The sequence below is a fragment of the Bombus pascuorum genome, chromosome 11 (assembly GCF_905332965.1).
Source record: "Bombus pascuorum chromosome 11, iyBomPasc1.1, whole genome shotgun sequence".
In the NCBI taxonomy this organism is placed as follows: Eukaryota; Metazoa; Arthropoda; class Insecta; order Hymenoptera; family Apidae; genus Bombus; species Bombus pascuorum.
The window spans coordinates 8,474,791-8,494,159 of record NC_083498.1 but is presented as its reverse complement, the minus strand read 5'-3'; the positions used below and the strand labels follow the sequence as shown (position 1 = coordinate 8,494,159).

Sequence of the window (19,369 nt, the reverse complement as noted above, 5' to 3'; positions counted from 1 at the left end):
TTTAATTTCAGTTTTATATTTTCTGTCGAGTTCATGAAAATATGAATCTGCATAAAAATCCGCCAATTCTCATTATAATTATATTCGATATTAAACGAATAGTAAAAATGTTATCGTTTGCAGCAGTTATAAGTAACATTGTATTATTTGGAAGATAATATTTTTAAAAATAATATTTCAAAATAATATTTAAAAAAATTCGCATGGGGTGAAATTTCAGCCCTTTAACGATCTTAAGGTTTACATTTCTAAAAGCCTCGGAGGCTTAAAATTCGCGGTTATTAAGAATTTAAAAATATACACTGGTTCTTAAAACTCATCGTTGCAGGTAAATATGTATTTGATATTCATGTGGCAAATGATTAATTTAAGAACGATAACATCCGAGATATTTGAATTTCGAAGGTTGTATTATTACAGGATTTAGAGTGCTTGCTGCCTTCAAATGTAATCCACGTCCTTTTGAACTGAATTTCAACGTTTCCCTGGCATTACACCCAGCTTCGCTAGGGATCTAATGACACGTCGTTAGACTTGCCAGAACGACATGGTTTAAATCCACCAGCTTTGAATATACTCAACTACAACTGTATTCAATCAAATGAAACCCAAACGAAGATAAATGTACTAATTTCATTAAAATGTTTATCAATATTTATATGTATTTTACAATTCATAAGAAAAAATTTCCCAAATTAACTGATGTAAATTTTAACCAATTATTTATTAAGTATTAGTCGTGTGAATATTCAAAATGTAATAATATTAAATTTAGCTTACATGATATTAAATCATCAAAATTCCAACGAATTTTGTCTACGAGAAAACTGATAATCGATAAAAATTTTAATGCGATTAATTTCCTCGTGAACAGATATAATTAATTCATGAATATGTACAAAATATTCAATACATTTTCATAATAATTCACATTTAATAAATGTAACAAGTATGACATTTAATGAATTCTACATAAGATAAGTAACGATTAATCTAACCAATTAATTTCTTCGTTGCTTATCAATAAAGAAAAGAAGAAAAGAACAAAAATCTACATTTTAATAAACCTACACACCTATACTATACCTATTTAATATTTAATAAATGTAACAGGTACAACAGTTGATAAATTGTAAATATTATAAGTAAGAACCAGCCTAACGAATTAATTGCTTTCCTCATTATTTGCCAAAATGAAGCAAAGAAAAGGCTGCCTCCTTCTCGTTCATTCGCGATTCTCACCACCTGGTTCTAGCCAGACCATGTTCCCTTATCGATTGGCCGCTAATTATGAATTTTTCCGGATTTTCTCGCGGAAACCGATCCTCCCAGTCTCGGATGAAGCTAACGGGACCGGTGACACGGTACGACGCAAACGGTGTTAATTAAAACGGCTTAGTAAACCTCGTTATCGAACGAGTCGTTAGCAACTTTGCTGGCTGTCGACAGTCTCGTTCGCCCTCGCCTCGATCTAGTCTTATTTCCTTACGATATCATAAGCTGATCTCGTAAGCTACGAGTCGGCCGTGCGTATTTGGTATTAATTATTCCCGGAATCACGATTACTCGGCTCGTCGAGTTTGCTCGTTCAATTACGCAGGTGATCGAGAGGATTTTCATTGTGTGGATAATTAAGTTTCATGATCTCCATTGAAATTTTAAACGGCTATATCTGCACACCGATTTAACGCCCGGAACACGTACACGAAATGATTCGCCAAAGTATTCGAACCTTTATCAGAGGCAACTTTCGTGATACAATTGCACGTGTTAGATAAAACATTTCGTAATCTCATTAGCACTATCGTGATCATATCGGTAAAGTTTAAAAATGTATATAGAAGTCACGAGATATTTGTTATAAACGTATATGTAGTAAACAGTTAGTATACAGCATCATAAACACATGGTATGCATTAAAAAATGGCACCATTGAATATCCAGGTTTATTGATAATAATCTATAAATTTACAATAATATTTGAATATTTTCGTGATCTCTGTCGAATATGCGCATACTTGATACACTAAATATCTTGTAATTTGTGTTGCGTGTGTGTAATGTATAATAGATTATACAGTGAGCCTGTCTATATACTACATACACGTTATGAGATGAGTACTATGTTGTGGTTAAACGTAACATTTCAGTTTAAAAGCTTATCAATGCCAAAGAAATTCATTTCTATTCTTTAACTTCGACTATAATTACCAAAGAATTCTCGGATTTTGATCGCTTCGATTTTTGCACTTATCAACGATACAGCACCTCTTGTGATAAAATTAAGGTTTCATGCTAAATTAAGAAACTCTCTACGATCTCTACTAAACTCACTACAGCTTCTTTAAAATCTCTAAAGAGTACAGAAGTCGCTTTATTCTTGCACCACGCGTATCAAAACACAACGTAACGTAATTATCCCCCCTAAAAAAAAAAAAAAGAAGAGGGGGAGGAAGAACGACACCGGATTAACTCTTCTCTGTTCATCATGAACGATCTCATAAATGACGAGGAACCGGCAAAGGCTCGCACAATTACACTAGCGTGTCTTTCCTACTTTTAATTAAATCCTCCATAATTCAACTAAGATCCTCTCTCATCGGGAAGCGAATGGCAAGCAAGATAGACACTGTCGTGGCGAGTTGTCGTTCATGAAACGGCATAAATGAACGAGTAAGTCTATAAGAAAGAGTGCAAGGCGGTGGACGGGGCACGATTAAAATTTATGGTATAATTACAGCCCGGTATCGTTCAAGCAACGAAGAAAAGAGAGTAAAAGGAGAAAAGAAAGAAGGAGGGAAAAAAGGACGAGACGAAGAAAGGAGGATCAAACAGACGAGCTTGTAATCACAGTCACTACAGGGCTGACTCGCGCCTTGTTAATTACACCGTGCCACGAGTTGTAAGCGTTTAGCCGGTGTCTTTTTAAATTAACAGCGAGAAGTCGAGGTTAAAGAAGAGTCGCGTGGTGTTGAATGTAAAGCGATTCGATTCAAGTTGAAAGAAGAAGCGGATGAGCTATGAGTTACGACCAGGCTGTGCAGTTTCATGCAAATTTATATTTTAATGAATGCAAGTCAAGAGATAGCAGTTAGATAGGAATTTATTTTACACTCTAGATGCTACATAGTTTTATCATTTTCCATGTTTTTTCTTTATATTTGTAGGTGTCATACGCATTCGATATAATTTCTTATAAATTCGATATAATTACGAGTCGCGAATGGACCGCGATTTTTGTGCAAATTTGTACCTTTACGATAATTCAGGAAATAAGAATCTCAAGCTCCTAAATATAATAAAAATAGAAATTTGTTTCACATTTTAGATATTATAGAATTACTTACAAAATGTACCAGAAAATCAGCGATCTAACCACGAGTTGTGAGTAGATTTTGTATTTTAAATGGAAATAATTAAAGAGACAGAACGCACAGTGTATTGTAACTGTTATGTGCATTTTTGCATTGGTTTTAAATTTTCGATTTTACTAACACAATAATCATAGTCGTCTTTCGTGCAAACGAAATTCCAAAATGTTTTATGCAATACATGTAAACTCGTGCAATAAGTAGACGCAGACAAATCCAAGAAATAATGTCGTGAGAAATACGCGATGACAGAGGGTTGGTTGCTTAAACTCCTGACCGACTGCGTTTTATCAGATTCCATCAGATTATATGAAATTACATCGTCGCGGTGTCGTGGCGGGAGATTAATTTTTATAGCGCCGCGTACCTGGTCTATCGCCACTCTATATTAACTCCTAGCTGCAAATTGAATCGAGAATCCTCGATATTTTTCACAAAGTTTACGAAATATTCGCGTGTGCTTTTTTCCCTCTTTTGGAAACTACGTTTCGACAGCGTTTGATTTCCTCTTTTAGATTTGTTTCCTTTTCTTTCTGTTCAGTACCAGACGAGTAAACTGAAGATGTTTTTTCGTACTGCACGCGCTATCACTTACAAGCAGACTGTGAATTTCTACGTGAAAAAGCCACGAGTTTTTATGAATAAAATTAAAAAAAATGGAATCTAGTCTTGTCTACTAAATATAAGCTATTCCATAATTTATATTTACAATATTAACTATTACTAACGTATGAAAAATAGAGCTTCACCTACTACACGTTCTATAGACTATATTTTATATATTTCTATAAATAACAAAATCGAAATAAAATTGCACACTCGGTTTTTCCACTTAGAATAGACAAGATGCGTGTCCGTGAAAATGTCTGTCGCACTATGTAACGTGTTGAGAATTTGAAACGTGAACAGCGAACTTTTCCTTAAACGGCACTAGCGAAATAGTCAAGCGCATTAGTTTCATACGTATGCCATTTTATTCCTAACGCTTCGTATCAATTTTGCACAATTTTCAGCTAAATTGTTATATTATTCCATCGTTTGTAGAGCAATTTTTCTGAAACCTTCTGACTTTCACGTGCCAATGAGACACGATACCTTTCAAGGAGAACTATTGTGTGAACGCATGCAAATGACAAAGAGCAAAATTAATTATTTATCTCCTCACTTCATTCATACTTCACCACCGTATCAATTTGACACGCGAGAGGCGCGTTAAGTCGTGAAAATGGGGGACGGTGCAGGCTTAACACTAGAACTACCACACCGGACAAACTGACTGCTTTTACAATTTTATTTTAAAATTCCTACTTCATGTTATATATTTTCCCCCAATGATGTAATGACGTTCGCAACGATAATTAAAAGAATAGTATAATGAATTTTATTTTGTTTTTATGTATTCAAACTCAAAATAATTTTGTACCAAGGCTACTTATACCAATACCAGCCAAAACGACTGGAACTTGTCAAAATGTAAAAGAATGCTGCAACCTGTTTATCGAACCCCAATTAACCATTTTCCTCGTTTTGTACAACTTGCCACACGTTTTGAAAATTTTTACCGCGTATCATTCGATACGATGATGTCAGTTATCAGGAAAAGCTAGAAATCGCTAGATGCAAACACTAGCAACACCACAGCAGTTAAAATGATTGGTTCTACCATTTTATAAATTTGTCAAGCCTCGTTTAGAAACCATAGTCTCAGATGGATTAACAATACCAGAAATGTACTACGTGACATGAAATTCCTTCTGTAAGAAAGTAATAAATCAATGAATATAAAAATATTCTATTATTACGTATTTTTTAAAGACCAGTCATTTTGGTTGGTTTTGGTAGAAATAACTTCGTGTTAACTACCGATAGTTCTAATGTTAAACCATCGGTTTTACCACAGTTCCCCTAAAAGTATCACGACAGTGAAGCTTCGTTAAATTTCATAGATTGCTAATAAAATTTCGGAACGCTTCGTATAAAACACGTAATATAGGAATTCGTAAAACGCGTCAACAAGTGTTCGAACACTTTTATGAGCCATCCTGTGTAGACAAACAAGGACAGGTAACGAAATTCATGGAAACAGGAGATCGAAATAACAGGAGGCGAGGGAAGAAATAATTTGAATAATAGCAGGAAACGCGATTTGTATTCACGCATAAAACAGAGCGTAAACCGCGAGGTAATTTCAGCAGCAATCAACCATGAAATTTAATTCGAGCGTGGTGTGTCAGCCCACTGATCTAACAGATTGAAAACTCTGTTTTGTTGAACGTTGCCGCCGCTTTTTCCGCATTGTTCTGGCACGCGCCGCTCTTGCGCGCGGATTTTCCTAATTACTAATTGAGCTGACGAGTTAATTCGCCGAACGTTAACGATTCCATTCATCTCTCGATTTTCGATTTCCAAATCTGTCGCGAACAAAGCGAAGGGATGCTCGACAACGGGAAAGCTCTTTGTTTATGCTGGTTTTCGCGCCAAGTGTATCTACACAAATAACGCTGAAAATTAACAAAAATATTTATCGCAATTATAATTCATTATCAATGGCTGTTCATTGAAGAAGCCAAACAACGTGTTACAGGTGAAAATGTACGAATAAGTGGACGATCGATAGGTTTAACTTTCGAAAAAAGATTTTCTCAAGATCGTTACTCGCCGAGTTCTCGATCCAGAATTTCACGCAAAGAGCTCGAAATTCGAAACAGAAAATTAAGAGTAGTTAAGGGATAGCAAAGTGAATTTAACGTTATGCAACTCGGTTTATTGTAGACTTACGAGCTTGGAATTTTAAGGATCAAACGTTAACGATACCAACATTGTACAGTTTGGAAGATAACTTAGGAAACTTCAATTGAACATTAAAATTCTTAACGTCCTTAAAATAAACAAATTTCTTCCGATAATTACAAAACCGGACCTACCTTTTAATATCGCTTTATTAAATACCTATAGCCTGCAATATACTAATAAAGCTGAACCCAAACCGATTTATAGCCAGGTAATATGATGGTAAATAATCGATTAAAAGAGAACAAAATACAAAAATCCTCGACGAAAAGTAGGAAATGGATGTGCAAGCCGAAAAACAGACAAAACGTTTGCATCATAAACGCGGTTCGTAACTCACAATGTTAACGATTCGTGAACTTTTGAGCTCGGCATGGCGGAGATTTATCGCCATGTCGAATTAACCGGTAGATGAAAATTCGTGGATATCGGCGGAGGAATCGGTTTCTAAAGAAACGGGTCAGAGACGCACGGCTTTCACGGGCTGCCTATGAGTTACGCGCGTTCCACGCCAAATCTGATTTAGAGTTTCGACTTTAACGAACGGTGAAACGATTCCGCGAGGCTCGCTCGCCGATAAATTTCAATGGGACAGGCCGTCTCTCGTTGACGAAATATTCCGGCTGGATGAAAGCTCGAGCGACTCGTAGAAAAATTTCCACCGGAATATACGGTGAATGGTTTTTTAGGGTTCAAATGTTTCTTCGATGGCAAAAACGACGATTGAAACGTTGCGCGCCGCGTTTCTGACTCAGATTTTTGTGGAATTATTTAATTTTAATCACAGATCGCAAAATGAAAATAATATTTGGCGCGAATAAAATATAGAAAGAGCTGGATTAATTGCAATGCGGTGATACTTCGTCAATCATACGGTGTATCGGTTATAAATAAATGAAAGATTTTATAAAGTTTCTTAGAATTTCAAAAATTGTGTTGGTATCTTGATGATAGAAATGTTTGTAGAGATGATACATCTAAATTAAATGGAATAAAGCTTGTTGTAATTTTAGATTGTCTTTGATAAATGAAATATTTGGTAAAAATTCTATAATTGTGAATGTTCTTATTTTTTAATATTTGAAATTTAGTTTGTTCTATGGAAGTGGAGTTCTAATTATGTCAAGCAGTATGTATTTCGGGTTCGCTGTTAAGTGGAACAATGTCAGAGGTCTGAAGCTTGCACAAGTAGGTTGGAATATACTTCAGAAAATTCTGCTTCTGCGAAGCTTCCTAATTTCTACTGTGCATATATTTTAAACATTTACATAAATATTTCCCTGGTCGCTTAATTTTTTTCATTGATATTTTTCAATCATATATTTCTATTTATTATAAAGAAATATTCCGGTTTTTTTAAATGTATGTTATTTTCTTGATGATTACTGTATATCTCGAGATTCGAGTAAAATCAAGTATTACAGATTTGCATAAAATGGCTACAAAAATTCGTACAGAGACTTCTTTCTAAAATCTCTTGAAATTTAATCGTGCATCAAAAATTAATAGAAATTAATACACAATTCTAATCTAATTTAATCCTCTTTCTTCGATAATAATTCCCTGAAAATTCAATTACCTTCTGCAAAACAATTCCATCATTTAATAACGCAGTTTCTCGTTCAGCTTCCACATTTTGCACAAAAATTTGCATAGAAATTTCTCTACAAAATCTCCTCAACTTTCATCGTACATCAGAAATTAATACACATTCCTAACATAGCTTAATCCTACTCTTTCGATAATAATTTCTGCAAACTTTTATGAACTTCACTGCGAAAACAATTCCGCCAGTTCACGCCCACTTTCCACATTTTGTACGAAAATTCGAATAGAAATTTCCATATAAAATCTCTTCAAATTTCATCGATAATAATTAATACACATGCCTAATTTAATTTAATCCCACTCTTTCCATAATAATTTCTCCATTACCTTCATCCCCAAAACAATTCCGTCATTTAACAACACAATATCGCGTCTAGCTAGCACGTTTTGTAGAAAAATTTCAGTAGAATTTCCTCTATGAAGTCTCTCCGAATTTCATCGATAATAATTAATCCATATGACTAATTTCATTTAATCTTCGATAATAATTTCTCCAAGCTCTTATTACTTTCATCCCCCAAAACAATACCGCCATTTAACAACACAGTCTCGCGTCTAGCTTGCCCACTTTGTAGAAAAATTTCAGTAGAATTTTCTGTATGAAGTCTCTCTGAATTTCATCGATAATAATTAATCCATATTACTAATTTCATTTAATCTTCCATAATAATTTCTCCAAGCTCTTATTACTTTCATCCCCCAAAACAATACCGCCATTTAACAACACAGTCTCGCGTCTAGCTAGCACATTTTGTAGAAAAATTTCAGTAGAATTTTCTGTATGAAGTCTCTCCGAATTTCATCGATAATAATTAATCCACATTCCTAATTTAATTTAATCCTACTCTTTCGATACTAGTTTCGCAAAACTTTCGTCGCATGCTTCAGCCCCTAAAACAATTCCGCCATTTAACAATACAGTTTCACGTCCAGCTACCACCGCACTTTGCCTCTTTATTTTATATTTCATTATTCTTACACCTTCGACCGTGAAACAGAGATTCAGTCGTTTCAATTTGTCAAGCTCGAATTCCTCCGTCTCTTATCGCCCGCGTCCGCCCATTGTCTTGGGGACCTCGATCCCCGAAACAAAGTTCATAGAACGAGTTCGACGTCCGCGAATTTTCCCCCCTGCTTCTCCTTTAATTACGCTTAAACGATCCAGCGAACGTTGGACTAGGGAGTTTCGTGGATGCGAGCCAGACAATTATGGTTGGCGGAACAATCGAAACGCCGAGCGACTCAGCGAGACTCGCTGTCGATGACAGGTGGGTGATCGACGGTGCTCAGGACGTGTTTTAAAATGTGTCTGAAGGCAGCACGGAATATTGTCCGTTTGCTGGATAGATGATTTTTATAAACGTGCAGTTTTAATTTAGAAAAGGATCGGATTAACGAAGATACGAATTCACGAGAGACATAGGAAATTGTTTTACGTATAAAAATTGTTACGTGTTGTTAAATTAATTGTAAAACTCTGTGCAAAAAGCAGCCTACAAAATGTATATTTGATATTTAGCCTTCTAGGTATGTAATTGCTCTTGGTTTATCAAAAAGATTGCCTGATGAAAATTCTACTTATTAAGTGTTCTCATAGTGAACGAAAAATAAGAAAAATAGAATTTGCCATTGCAGGTATACGTAACGCCAAAACGAGCTTCTATTTCCCATTCTGACCCATGGATTTGGTAAAATCGTGCAAGTAGGATAATCGTGCAACGATGATATTGCAAATTATGAACTTCCATCGACAAATACTCGAATACAGTGAGAAGTAGACAATTGCCAAATGTCAGCTTTTTCTCCTAGTTGTAACTGGAACACAAATTTTGCTGCACTGTAATAAAAAATTTTTAAGTGGGAGAATGCGCGGAATTATACAGAACAGTGAACCTATAGCACTAGTTATAACATTTAATAAATAAAACAATCATCTATAACAAAATATAGCCAACAAAATTGCACCTTTTTAATTACATGCATAGAAATATGAATTTTCATAAATAACCACAGTCCTATTACGAAGATAAGCAAAATATATATATATATATTTTAGTATACTATTTCTAATTAATAATATTACCTTGCCTACATAAAAAACGTGTTGGAAAGTAAAAAAAAATTGTCCACTTTCTCAAGTCCATCGAACGTGATCCAGCTACGTAAAACAAAATCGTGGCATCTATCAATTTCTCTCCTTTTTTTTCACTTCGTGGCAAAAATAGGCAAGAAAGTAAGAGAGAGAGAGAGAGAGAGAAGAGCCAATGGAGAAGGCGCGGATAGAAGGTCGAGAGGGAAGGTAATTCTCGCGAAACGTGAAGGGCTCTCGCGACACAATGGCAGATCAGAAAAGTTCGTTCTGCAGCGTATCTGACGACCGTACTCTGGAGAACGGAAGCGACGGGTCGATATATCTTTGCCTTCTTGGCCTCGTCGTCGTGTTCGACCGTGATCCTCGCGTCGAAATACTCAAAGTTTCTGCGAAGAGAAACGAAACCCGAGCTCGATGTCCCAGAGACGAGACCGTACGAAAGGGTCGATAGATCTCGACCGCGATTTTCGCGCTGAAACGATCGTATAATTTCGCGTGGTACTTTATGGGTTACCAGGCCGATTGCGGCTATACGCCGGAGCTCGTTCGAGCGTTTTGCTTCCAACGGATTGCGATTGCCTTCGCCTTTCATGCTCAAGTATTCATTTCGAACCGGTTGATTTTCCTGGAAATGCGATTCTTCCTTTAAGAGCTTTCAGCTCGTGGATGGCGAGATTTGGATATTTGGTTGGAGATAAGTCGATAGAGATATTGCTGCAAAGTCCTGGAAACTGACACATTTTCCCTGTACAAGATCGTCCCCGATCGAGTATCCATTTCGAAGCTCTTGATTTTCCTGGAAATTCCATGCTCCCTTTTTAAAGCTCCCACAGCTCGATGACTTTCAGATTTGGATATTTCATTGCAGATGGGAATATTAGCGGAAAGTTCTGCAAGTGTTGATACTTTCTCTCTGTGTAAGGCTCTGTCGTACGATAGACTTCTCAGTCACAATTTTCAGACTCTATGTCAGATAGGGTAACGAGATGCTTTGCAATTCTGAACATTTTCTATTATTTGTGCCACATTCGCGGGATAAACGATCTTATACAAATCTTATAATTTTCTCCTAGAAGCGAGTATTGACTTTGTGTATCTAAAAATGAAAAAATAAAAAGAACATAATAAAATCAAGAATTTTTTCACAAAATATGCAGTCCATCAGTTTCTCTTCCAAGTCCTCCACTCAATTACGTCTCACGGCAAAACAATTCTCTTAAATAATTTTAATCAACCTGCTAACAAATACGACCTACGATCCTCCGTACAATTGCATCGGTTTCTTTGACTATTCGGCGACGTTCATTCTACTTTCCCGACGATGGAGCTTCGTCTAAAAGGGTATTTTACGAGCAACTGTTCGAGGTCCAGCAACACAGCCGCGGCTTCTGCTAAAAAGCCTTCCGTCGCCCTTTCGAATTTCACGGTGCACCCTCCTCGTTTTATGATGTCACTCGGTTGGCGAAAGGGGTAAGCACGTTTTATAAACCTTTCGTCCCGCCCTGAGCTTTTTAGACGTTGTTACACCCGGCAATAGCTGTATCTACGAATTTATGTGCGGACCGATGAAAATTACGAGCACGGCTTTGTTCTCTTCATCCTGCTACATCTTTTCCTCGGCGAACACGTAAGCACAGCAAGTAAATACGAGCTATGTGAACCACTCAGAAGTTGAAATTGTTCAAAGTTGGAAAGTTAAGAGAAGCGACGATTGAATCGTGAATGTTTTCCAGAAGTTGTATTTTTATCGCGTATGGGTGGCCGCTGAAAATCCCTGCTTTCATGAATCCAGTGAAATACAGAGATTTGTCTTATTTCTGCAAATATTGCAAGGAGTACTATAGACACTCTGTGCATTTTCATATATTGCGTGCTTACAGCTCATGAATTTACGAGCACGTAAATTTCTCATAAATGTACGATCATGTAATATTAATTTAATAATTGAACCATGAATTCTTATGTATTTGTGGAAAATTTGAAAATTCAGAAACGAACACACACGATAGAAATGTATGAAATATGCAAAGTATAGTCTCCTAATAATATTCAACGAACAAAATGATTTTATACGAATTACCTAAACTCCATGTTTTTCGCTATACTCATAAAAATACTAATTTGCATAAATAGCCACGATCTACTTTATAATTTTATTCTAACTTTTCGATCCTTTAGATCGGATATAAATAAACCACATTTCCTAAAAATACACTTCAATGGAAATTTTCAATCTCGACGAATTCTACTCGAATCTACCCGAATGTTTCGTAGATAAACAACATAAGATACAGGAGACAGGAAGGAGAAATTGACTCGAGTAGAATTCGTCGAGATTGAAAATTTCCATTGAAGTGTTTCGGAGATAAACAACATTTCTTAAAGATGCGTATCGATGAAAATTGTTAACGTGGACAAATCCTATTCAAGTCGTTCCTTCGTGTCAACCGTCCGTAATTCCATTAAATTCCATGAGAATTCTTGCATGAAAAGTATCAATCCAAATAATTGCAAAGCATAACTTTTCATGCATAATTGCGAAACGAAGACGAGGGTCGATGTGATCGCGTTGAAGCGAGACAGCGATAAAACGATTTATATTCGTATGATTCCCTACGGAGTTGAAAGGCAGCGAGGACGTGTATCTACTTAAAGTAGGATTTTCTTTGAAATTTCGCGAAACGCATGGGCGAAAAGAGATAAAGCACGGTCGTTCGGGGAGAGATTTTTTTATTTCACGAAAAAGGCAAATGTAGCCAAATAGACGAGAGGACGAAAGGGAAACGCTTGGAATCTCGTTTAATAGAACCGTGTTTCTTGATATATGAACCGTGACGAAAATGGATTTTCCGGATTTATGCTTTCCGGCGAGTGGTGAAAGCCGCGTGACCCTAATGTGACCATTTTTAATCCCATCGTTGTAAAATCGTCCTTGCCATTTAAATTATTAAGCTTCTGTGCGAAATCTAATCCGCAGCTCGTCTAACTCTTCTGCGCAATTTTCAACGTTGAGCGAATTAAACCGAGAAAATATTTCCAAGAAAAATGTTTGTAAAATCAATCAGTTTGTTAATAAAATGGTAGAAACCACGTTAGTTTCTTTTAACAGGCTCGTCTGATTCATTTCTTGTTTTAGTGACAACATGAAGCTTTTAAAATAGAGTAATTACAAATAACCGAAAGAGTCGAGTCACGTTATACATAAACAATTTTAACGATAATGTTATACAAACGCAAAACGTCAGAAAGATTCGATCGTACAGCGATCGCAATGGAACGATACGGTCGTGACGTGAAAAATATAGGCGACGCATACGAGAAACACAGCTAGCAGAGCAAACTTTATGACCACCATAAACATTGAATCCGTTCGTATCACAAACCTCCCTCTTTCCCTCTTTCCCTCTCTCCCCCTCTCTGTACAGGATGTTTCAGGAACTGCCCAGAAGCATGTAGCACTCGTAAAAATATGCGGAATATATAATATGCAATAAGCCAGATATTCCAGGAAAATTATTCCGCGGCGCACAGCATCGTAGGAATCGGATCTGCAGCGAGCACGTAACGAAGCAACCAAATCAGACGTTCGAATGTGCTCTAGCCACCTTCAAAAGAATGAGGATTTCCGATCGCCGAGAAGGTCGGAGAAAGAGCAATTCAACCAATTTCAAGCCATCTTTTCCCTTCCAGCTTATGCACACAGCAAGGCTTGTTCGATAATTGAACGCGGAATATTCTATTATTCCTCTCGACTGAAGGAGCAAGCAGGCTTTATTTCCATAGAAACGTGAGCCTAACGATAGAACAGGATAATAAACGGGGGTCCGCGCTTCGTCGATGATTCGTTTGTTGGTCGAGATGTTCGAATAGCTATCAATTTGCAAGATGATCGTTAAGCCGATTGATCGCTCGAAAACGATCTTATAGCTGTTCAAGTGGCTGGTTAACCGCGTCCTCGATCGAGAAATCGCTTCTTTCTAAAAAATTTTCTTTTAGAATTGTAATTCTGAGCGATCCACGACCAGCTTCCGTCACTTTAGTTTTTTTAGCTTGTCTCGACGAAAAAAAAGAAAAAGAAAAAGAAAGAAGGCGGAGATTGCGAGGTGTGGAAAAAGCGCGAAGGTAAATCGGACGAATATGATAACGCGGGTTGTAGGTTGCGTAGAAGACAGTTGGTAGATGAAGCGTGGATCGCACGCAGATGAGCAAGAAGCGTGATACTTGTCCGAAGGAAACGAAGCAGCTATTATACGGTGCCGCGACTCGGTTTAAGGACGCGTTACAGAGCTGTGAAGTGTTACTTGGTAAACTGTTTTATCTTATGGCGTAGAAGGGTGGATATCGCGTGGAAGAAGAGGCGAAGTTTGATGCTAGCGTTAGAAGGTAATGGAGGTTGGTCGATTGAATACAGTGAAGATACATGGAGTGACGAAAAAGGGAGAAAAGAATTCGGAAGATGGGCGATTTGTAGTTTGTATCGAGATACGCCAAGAATATCTGATCGATATGTGCTACTGTTCAAATTTGAATTTTATTTGAAATATGTACCACTGTTCGTGTATGGTGTTTGATGGATCCGATCGATAACTAGTCTGTAAATGTTTATTCAAATTTAGATTTTTACCACTACAGCTGAAAAAGCAAAATTTCAATCGAAATGTCGTGTTTTCATATTTGTATTATATTTCACATTTTTCATATTTAAATTTCTCATAGATACATAAACAATCCGCAGTCTAGTGATAATATGGTAGCAATGTGAGTTGGAAGTGGCGATTGCTATGTTCTTATGTAATCAATAAATTGTAGAGTTTAATTGTAGATACATTAAAATATAATTGTGAGATATTTTATTTTATTTGTAAATAACGAAGAATGGTTCGCATAATAGAATATACAGTAGCGGACAAAAGTTTAAGACGATGATTTGTAAACCGGATTACAAACATCTTATACGCATATTGTTCTTCTATTCGGTTTGTCTCTTTGGAATAACGTAGCTGTATGTTTGACCTTCGTAACCTCAGACAGTCAGTTGTTAAATACAAACAATGTAGGAGTTACAACAGTTAGTTACCGCCTAGCACTTGGAAACAGTGGACATTAGTTTAAGACGATCTGTGTAAAACGTGAGTACGAGTACAGTTTTTGAACATTTTGATTCTGGAATGTCAAAATCATTGTTTAGTGTACCTTTTATTGCTTAAAATTCATTTAGGTAGGAACAGACTATGGGTAAATCAAAGAATTTACTTGAAAACGAAAGGGAACAAATCGTAAGGCTGCGAAAGCAAAGTAAAACCTTCACCGAAATAGCAAATATAGTGAACAGGTCAGAAACAGCTTGTAAACAAGCTTGGTATAAATGTTTAAAGACAGGCATGTATTGCGATCAACCGAAAAACGGAAGACCACGGAAAACAACACCGAAAATGGATCGCCGGATTCATCGATTGAGCGAAAAGGATCGTTTTCGTAGTGCAAATAATATTGCTGCGGAGATAAACTATGAAAACGATACACAAATTAGTGCTAGAACTGTTAGGAGAAGATTAGAAGACTTTAACTTAAGAGGACGAAAACCCCAAAAGAAACCACTGCTGAGTTCTAGGAATCGAAAAAGACGACTTGCATTTGCTAAAGCTCATAAGCATTGGACAAGTGAAGATTGGCAAAAGGTATTGTTTTCTGACGAATCGAAATTCAATCGCGTCTGTTCTGACGGGATACGGTACGTTAGACGTCGAATTGGCGAAAGTTTGAAAACACAGTGCGTTTTAAAAACTCTTAAACATGGTGGTGGCAACGTTATGGTGTGGGCGTGTTTTTCTCGAAGCGGCCCTGGTCCGATATGTCGTATCAATGGAATTATGGACCGTTTTCAATACAAGGACATACTCAAGAACACAATGTTACCTTTTGCACGCAACAATATGAGTGATGATTTTATTTTTCAAAATGATAATGATCCGAAGCACACGGCTCGGGTTGTGAAACAGTTTTTTCAAGAAGAAAATATCACCGTGCTGCCGTGGCCGTCGCAATCACCAGACATTAACCCAATCGAGAATTTGTGAAGCATCATAAAAAAGACAGTACAAGGTTATAAACCGAAAAATTTAAATGAACTTTACTCTACGATTGAAACAGCCTGGAATAATATTACGGTAGATTAATATAAAAAATTAATAGATTCTATGCCAAGAAGATGTACCGAAGGGATAAGAAATAACGGATATTGAACAAAATATTGAATTTAAACAAAAATTGTGTATATTTTTTAACCAAAAATTAATATTTTTTGTATAGTCTTAAACTTTTGACCGACGAAATATTATACAGATTTCGTTCCTTTTTTATAACTTAGCTATTGAGCAAAATATCAAAATGAAATTTTTTTTCTAAGTGTACAAACAAATGTACAATTAGTTAATACCAAAAGTAGAACACCGTATTTATATTTTTTATGGAAAGTAAATCAATTATTTATTTCTTCCATTTCGTCTTAAACTTTTGTCCGCTACTGTAGGCGCGTGTTTCATTCTAAGTAATTTATCTGCATTTCCCTGTTAATATTCATTAACGAGTCGATGGATTTCTAATTTATTAATATTTGCTTAACTTCGTATATTTTAATTAGTCTATCTTTGATCGTTTCATAATTACTCGTTTATTACATCGCCATTAATTAACACCGTATCAGAGAGGCCGAAATTTTAGTCACCAAATAAACATTACTCTTCCTAAGTAAATCAATTCTGATAATTAACGATATCATTTTAAAAATCTTAAATAAATCGCTACGATGATAAAACGATAATAGAGATAATCGCCTGATTATCGTTTGCAACGTATATCATCGCCAAATTATTATTTTGTCTACATTTCTGAAGATTATCAAGCTCCCATGAAATATTTTAACGTACTGGTTAAAAAATAAAAACTCCTCACTCTGTATTGGAACAAAACAAGATAAAAATACATTATGTTTTATTAATTTTCTCCTACGATATCTATGTAGGTTATAAACATTATTTTATGAACGATATATTTAGTTGCGTTCGTCGTACGCTCTTCCTTTTCTAATGTGCTAAAATTTAATTTTAATCAAAATTTAATTTTCTCAATAAATCTACTGTGTGACATTCCTAGTTTTTTAATAGTCATTCGCGAGTGATATTATGCAGAAACCTAGCAACCCTCGAAATAACAAAAATTTAGTTAAATAAATGAATTGCCAACCCACATAGAACAACTCTTACGTTATAAAATAATTTTTTTATTATAGTTATTTCGCAGAAAATTTGCAAATCGCTTGACTACAAATACGACCAATAATGATGGAAAAGGAAGAATCATAACTCCTTATGGCCGAAGAAAATGACTTTTCCAATCCTCTCGAAATAATAAATCTAGAGGAAGCAACTCGTGAATGATACCCTAACGTTACGGATACTTTTTACGATTCTATCGATATTATGGCCAAATGGCAAATCCATATGAGATGCAAAACTTAAAAATTTACGACGAACGAAATCTTGAAATTTTTATCACGCACTATGACAAAGCATTGGTTGATTCTTAATAAGTCAAGTTACATCGGTCGAAATTATCGAACTTCTTCTTTTCTCGAGGATAAAGGTGTCATAGCGTGGAAAATATGGGAAATGGGACGAGAAGAATATGAAAGGGGTCATAACGGCGCATAAAAATGGTGTCGCAGATTTAAATGAAATAGCTAGGGGAGATAAGGTAACAAAAGCTATGCTAAACCGTGGAATCGACGTTAAGAACAAAAATGTTCATGGTTATGGCTGAACTGGAATCCAGGGAAAAGAAAAATCTGGCTTCTGCTCAAAGCTTATACATCTCGTAAAAAAAAAGACAGTTTATGGTACAGGATTCTTCAAACGAAGCGCAGAATGAAAATTGCCTTTGTTCTGTCCGTTGTCCACATTTTCGGAATCAATTGCGGGAGAAAAATGGGTTCACTGTGTTTTCTCGCAAGAAATTGATGCATTTGAGCTGCGCCAACTACCCACCTATTTGCCTATCTGACAGCTACTAATTATTTTTTCGAACTCGCGTTAATTTTGACAGTTATTACTCATTCTACGTAGAATAAAAAAGTATTCTCTGTAAAACATAAGTGAATATTTAAATAAAATCTCTTACCCAAGATAAAGAGAAATGGACACGATCCAATTTAGGATTAATCATTGGCGCTATTTAGAAGATATATTTTTGTAACCAGCCTCACGCAACGTTTCATTTCTATTCTATTAGATTTGTCTTTCGATTAAAATGCTCAAAATTGTTTTCAAACTTCCCAGCTCAACTTTCTATCAGCACGTATCCAATTTATGCAAGTACTTTCTCAAGTGCTCCAATATAGCGAACTTTGCCCTGCCCAATAGAAGCGAAGCTACTTTTTCCCTCGACTTCAAATCTTCCGACTAAATTTACCCGATTTCGGATCGTCGAACGTCGCTAGGATTTTGCATAACGTGGCCCAATTATGCTTCACGCCAATCCACCCATGATCAACATTTTCCCCTCGTTATCGCGGTAGACGTCGCGGAATAACCAGTGTGAGAAAGCGGCGCAGGGCAGAAAATGCAAAAACAGAAGAGTAAAAAAGGGGAGGATGATCAAGGAGGGCGGAGCGCGCGCGACCACGTGAAAATAGAAACGGCGGCGAGTAAATTGCAGTTAATTAGAATTCAGCCGGCCCCCGTGCGCGTTTATTTTGGTCGAGGCGGCGCAAGACCGCGCGCGCGGTTCGCCGAGGTGGCGGCCTTAAGGGGATCTCATAATTAGCCGCGTTCGTACGGGCTCATCCAATAAAGGCGAAGCCCTCGCGCGACCGGCCGCAAAAGCCTACAAAACGTGGCTGTGCAAGAAGAAGAAGAAGAAGTCGGGCCACGCGACGATATCGACGCTTCGCGGTACGCCTCGCACGTTCCAGTGAAGCAAAGGAATACGATCGAGGGAACCAGGCTTTAAATAACTCCGTTTCTCCCTTTCTGCCTGCCATCTTACCCCTCTCGTGTGCCACCTACGACCCCGATACGTAGCAACTCTTGTCAGCTTGAGAGGGGCTGCTCTGCTCTTCCTAACGCGACCGGAATCCCAAGCCAACGAGAAATTTAATAATTGCAACGATGGCGTTACATGCGAGCAGATAGGAACACGGGTGTAAATTCTTTAGCTGATTTAGGAAACTTTCTGCTTGATTCGGTATATTTCTTAGTTGCTGCAGAATGCTAGGAATAATTGAGATCGTGTCAGGTGTACGTCATATACGCGACTCTTCAGCTATTTTATAGATTAAAATTTCGACTAACGCGATTAAAATTAACGAGACAACGGGAGATTCGCTGTTTACGTCGATGATACTACGTAGGAGTAGATAGAGGTATGGGTGTACATTTTTTAGCGGATTATGTTGCAATATGTCGAAAATAATCGAGGTTGTGTTATGTTTGTAATATGTGTGCACGATTCG

General features: G+C 36.7%; 1 long non-coding RNA gene across 1 annotated transcript in view; it reads right to left on the bottom strand.

Moving 5' to 3' along the window:
• LOC132912334 (uncharacterized) overlaps nt 1-19,369 on the bottom strand; it is a 210,743-nt gene that overhangs the window by 52,349 nt on the left and 139,025 nt on the right. The window lies entirely within an intron of this gene.